The sequence below is a fragment of the Trichosurus vulpecula genome, chromosome 4, assembly GCF_011100635.1.
Source record: "Trichosurus vulpecula isolate mTriVul1 chromosome 4, mTriVul1.pri, whole genome shotgun sequence".
In the NCBI taxonomy this organism is placed as follows: Eukaryota; Metazoa; Chordata; class Mammalia; order Diprotodontia; family Phalangeridae; genus Trichosurus; species Trichosurus vulpecula.
In genome coordinates this window covers 376,033,738-376,039,614 of record NC_050576.1, presented here as the reverse complement: position 1 = coordinate 376,039,614, position 5,877 = coordinate 376,033,738, and the positions used below count along the sequence as shown (strand labels likewise).

Genomic DNA, 5,877 nt, shown 5'->3' with positions numbered 1-5,877 from the left:
AATCATAACTAATCATTGCTAGCATAGTGCTTTAAAGTTTGCAAAGTGCTACGCACATGTTCTCTTATCTGATCCTTGCACTAACTTTAGAAAGCAGGTGCTATTATCTCCATTCTACAAAAATCAAAAAGAACCTCCTCCAAAGGGGTCACACTACTAGTGTGTGTCTGATGCAGGATTTGAACTCAAGTCTTCCTACCTCCAAGTTCAGGACTCTTACCCACTACACTGCCTATGCAAGTCAGTAAGTTACCTTGGCCTCAGTTCCCTTTTCTGTGAAGTGGGGACAATAATAGCCACTAACCTCTCAGGATTGTTGTGAAGATTAGATGTGACACAAAGATGTAAAGTCCTTGCAAACCATATAGTACTGTATAAATGCTAGTTTTTATTTGTAGAAGTAGTAATACTACCTCCTCCAGTTATCTAACTCTAGGAAAACTAAAGCAACTGAATCATTGAGGATGGTATGCCCCAAATCCTGTCATTTGACTTGAATGATAAACCCCAAATCTCCTAACAGTCTCACAGTTTCCCAGTGTTCCCTCACTTACCCTCCTCTTCGGTTTGAGCTGAGCTCAGGGCCAATAGGGCCACTGAGAGGAAGAGCAAGAAGATCTTGGTGGTACCCATGGTGTCGATATCACCTGTGTAGGATGAGGCCAGGGCAACCTTCCTTATAAAGACCTAGAGCACAATGTTCCCATTGAAACTGCACACTCAATCCTTTGTCTGAGGGATTATTTTATGCCTATCAAGTCCCTTCTATCCCTGAGCTGACCTGGGTTGTGTAGAAGGCTGGCAGGAACTTCTTGCAAAAAAAGTCACTACTACACGTGACTTGTATAAGGTCTTTGAAATCAAAGTTTCCTTTGCAGGAAACTCTGTATGGTATGTTATGATTGCAATTATGAATATTTTCCATCTTATGACCTCAATTCTAGAGAGAAACACGGACTTCTTTTTATATTATGATATCCTGTGTTACACAAGCTATCTAAATATTATTTAGCTTATGCCCCTGCACTACCCTTCTTGCAATGCCAAGAATAAGCCAGATAGGTCAATGTACAATGGAAGGATAAAATAACAGAAATGATATCACCAGACACACAAATCAAGCAAGCAAGATATTCTCATATACTCTCCCACTAGTAGCCTCATATCTAGCATTATCAGAACTTTTTGATCCCCTAAGACACAGTCTATGCGGGACCAGGCCACCATACCATCATTCTTCTTCACCAACATTCTAAATTATATTTCTTTTTTCACGTGCTTAATAAATGCTTTTTATTACAGGTGCTTGGAGAATAGTTTATCACTGTGACCATACTCAAAGCCATTACAGCATAATGGATCCTGCCAGGGTCACCTCCTTGCCACACATAGCACCAGAGCAGGACTTTAGTGGAAGCCAATCCTTTATCAGATCATGGAATTTTAGGAACCCATGTTCCTGCCTGAGCTGATCTCTACAGCCATGCAGTGTTCCCTCTGATAGAGACAACAACTGATTATAGGAGGCCAAATCAATAAAGGAGCAGTACTACATTTGCACTAAGAAGACCTGAGTTCAAATTCCAGCACTGCCCCTTATTACCTGTGACCTAGGGCAAATCATTGACCTTTTCTAAATCTCTGTTTCCTCATCTGTAAAATGAGAGGGTTGGATTAGATGCTATCCATTTGAACTCCATGTCAATAATTCTATAATTACTAATACAGCTCACAAATCTATAGCACTTTACAACAAAAAGCACTTTCCTCACAAGCCTATGAATTAGGTAGTGTAAGCGTGTCATTAGTTGAATGAATGAAAAATCATTCGTTAGGTGCTTACTATGTGTTAATCTCAAAAAGCAAGGCAAATAATCCCTCAATTTGTGGAGGACTTTACATTTATTCTCTTAATTGACAGGCCCTCAAATATCACATTTTGGACTTGACTTTCCTTGAATCAAAATCTTCAGCCTGTAGCATAAACTTTGGGGGGGCATTTCAGGACTTTTCTAGCCTCCTATCCCAGGATGATCACTTTCTCTCTCTTGCTGAATGAGGCCTCATTTGAGGGAAATCCTCAAGGAAACCTACTACCCAAGAGGCAATATTTTTAATAGTAAGTAATTTTGTGAAATGTGCCAATGCCTTATAAAATAGGTTTTTTTATGTCTTTTGACCTCGACCTGAAAAATCCATTTCAGTCACTCAGGTCTGCCCTGGGACTGGAGAATACAGAAGCCTGGCTCCTTAGGCACCTGATGTGCCAGCCACCAGCAGATCTGGCAGAAGGCAAATCTCCCCCAAATAGAGATGAAGTTTCTGGTTTTAACTTCTATGTAAGAATTATGTATAATTCTATGGAACGACGAAAACACTCAGCTACAACGTCTTGATATCGAAATAAATTGTATGGAACAACCATTAGGAATTTGGCAAAGTCAGAAAAGCCACTGTTGCTTCCTTAGTCCAATCCTGGATTCCTTTGCTGTCTCTCTCTCTTTTTTTTAACAAGCACCATAGGGTTACAAAGTACTCCACTCGATCTTCACAAAAACCATGTGAGCTAAATAACGTAGTTACTAATGGCCCGATTTTATAGACGAGGAAAGTGTGTACCAAGGTCACACACCAAGTAGCAAACCTCAGTCTTCTAAACTATACTTCTTAAACAAGACTTCCTAACTAAGCAGTGGAGCAACGTCTGAGCATAAAAAAAATAGTCTAGAGAATAAGATCACACAACCTCTGCAGTCTACTTCACATTACCCCCAAATCAAAAGATAACCAACTTATTTACAAAGGACATTTGGAAGTAGTAACAAAACAAGAATTTTTTTTTTAAAAAAAGGAAAACCTCAGCTTAATGAGGATATCAACTCACTGCTTAAGAAAACCTGGCAGCTAACATGCCAGAGCATTACAGTCAATTTTCAGATGGTCACATTCATAAACATACCTGTTTGCAAAAAAAAAAAATCCAAAAATAGGGTGTAAGACAACTGCACTGCCTAAAGAGGTCTAAAAGAAACGAACTTCTCTTTGTGATATTTACACCGCACCTTGCACTTGACAAAAAATAAACTCTCCGCAAAAATCCCCTCCCCACCTACTCCCACTGAGCTGCTATCAATAGTGTCTGTTCATCTTCTTAAACTTCTCATAATGATAATCATCGGTTGCCTTTTCGTTGGCGGGGCGCTTGGGATTTGAGAAGACCTCTCAGGTTCTGGCTTCTCTGTAACTCCCACCCTAAGGGGGTCGGGTTTTCGGTTTTTCTTTGGGCCTCCGAACTGGGGCGTTGAGCTCTTCAAGATAAAATAGGTTGTGCTGCAGAGTTCACAGCCATGTCGGTTGGAACAAAGGAGGTTTCGATGTCTTTCTTTTTGTTCTGTTGCTCAGCCAGCACGAGTGCCTTGGCATCCTCTGTCGAAATGATATTTTTTATTTTTGCATCAATGCCTAAGGATGCTGCTCAGCATCTGGTTGGACAGTATCTCTTCTGTTTTCTCAGCTGAGGATACTTGGTTGCTCTCAGGGAGCTCATAGAGACAGTTTTCAGCATTCTCCAACTTCACCTTTCCTCATTTCCCACAATTCCTTTCCTCTTCTTTAGCTCAGTCTCAATGTATTTCATCATCAGTGTCTTCACCCCTCCGGTTGGTTTCTGCTAAAAATGACGTTCCCAAGTTGAGGTCCTCCTCTTCATTAATTCTGTCCTTGTTTCTCTCCTGAAGTTTCTTCATGTCCATCATTCCACCAGTCTTGATCTTAAAGGGATCACCCACTAGAGTTGTCTCTTCTTGTGCTTTCTCCCCAACCAGTAGGGCTACAGCACTCACCCCATTAAGCCGTCTCCTCAAGCTCTGAACTTCTTTTTTGGTTTCCTCAGGTTTCAACCCCACCTACTCACTGTTCGGTTCTTCCGAATCCGACTTCGAGTCAGCGCGGCACTGGCGGAAGATCTTGTTGGCCCGCGTGGTCCCCGGTACCCAGGCTTCCTCCAGGGACTGCCGCAGAGTCCCCTCCATGGGGCTTCCCGGCCCAGACCTGCGCTGCTCCTCGGGGATGGTTCCCGCGCAGGCGAGTGCGGTCAGAGCTGCTTGAGCCCGCCGCGCCGGAGGGCCCGCCTCCTGCTCCCCAGGCCTGCACGGGGCCTGAATATTTCTAAAAGCGTGTACACTAAATTTTGTAGGCTCATAATCCACCATTCTTACAGTTAGCATGTCCTTTCAGTCTGTTTTTCAATATCCTACTTACCAGATCCCTATTATCTTGACTTATTTGGGTAAAGATCTTTTCCCTTGGCTATTTCCTTCTGCGTTCTTATTCCTATTCCACTCAGTCCATGCATACCCAGGTTCAATTTGTTCCTGTTCACCCTCATACCACCATGCCCTTGGAATTGCCATTCTATCATAAACAGTCACCTAAATCAATGGCATCAAACTCAGATAGAAATAGATCTGTGTGGGCTATGTATTGACTTAGAAAACTATAAATTAATATTATCTAAATTATCTAAATGTTTTGTTAAACATTTCCCAATTACTTTTAAATCAGATTCAAGCAACACTTGGGAGTTTTGCAGGGGGGCTTTGAGTTTAACACCTCTGCCCTAAATTTATCAATACCTTTTAGTTTTCATTTCCATTCCTAACAGAGATGTAGTTATTCTCTGAAGATACAATATGCCTGAAAACGCCATTCAGGGCCGGTGCCCTTCTCACCCATTCCTCCCGAATTTCAAATTGAGGCAGAGGCATTAACATACATAGGCTCTTTCAGACCACTGCTGTTATCCTCACTCAAAAAACTCCAATTTTGGATTTCTGTTGTTAAAAGTAATGAGTAGGCTCACCATTGACTCCTCAAAGCAATTATTACAGGTACCAACAGATAGTATGTACGTGTATATATTTTTGTCCATATGTATATACACATATCTAGATATGTAAAGTTATAATAAACCAGTAGCATATACTTTATATGGTGTTTAAAAGCTATTATTATGTTACATATATAACACTCAAATGCTTTTTAACCAACAAAATCAATGCAGATAGAATCTGGGAAATAAATTACCCAATGGGAAAATCTTTATGTCAAATACTAACCACTGGTATCTAAGATGCATATTTATATCTGTATCTATATCTATCATCTATCTATCTATCTATCTGTCTAGGAAATAGACACAAATAAATTACCCCATTCCCAGTAGATACCTGCTTTAAAAGTATAGTTTTCAAAGGAGGATTCTGAACTAAAAAAAAATATGAAAACAAGTTTCAAGTCATTAATAATAAGAGAAATGTACATAACATGGAGCAACTTAGAGCTTTTAGCTCATACCATACAATTTGACAAAAATGTCCAAAAAAGAGAAAAAGTCAGTGTTGGAGAGAATATGGGAAGACAGGAATACTAACACACTATTAGTACAACTGTCGATTAGTCCTACTATTGTAGATAACAATTTAGAGTTATTCAAGAAAGATAAACAACTGTATATATAATGTATATATATAATACACATAGGTACACATACACACACATATATACATATATATACATACATACACACACACACACACACACACACACACACACACATATATATATATATATATATATATATATATATATATATATATATATATATACATGTGTACACACATTTACTTTGATGCCAAAGCCTTATAAATAGGCAAATACCTCAATAAAGTCAAGCAGAAGCAAAGACTGGAAACAACTGAGTGTCCATCAAATGGGGGAATGACTAAACAAGCTTAGGAATACAAATATAATAAAATACTTGTGTCATTATGAATTGAGAGACATGAGAAATTCAGAGAAATGTGGGAATATCTGCAT

At 39.6% G+C, this 5,877-nt stretch overlaps 1 pseudogene; it reads right to left on the bottom strand.

Moving 5' to 3' along the window:
• Nucleotides 1-3,129: 3,129 nt before the first annotated feature.
• Nucleotides 3,130-4,211, bottom strand: LOC118847281 (annotated as a pseudogene).
• Between the last annotated feature and the right edge of the window lie 1,666 nt (nt 4,212-5,877).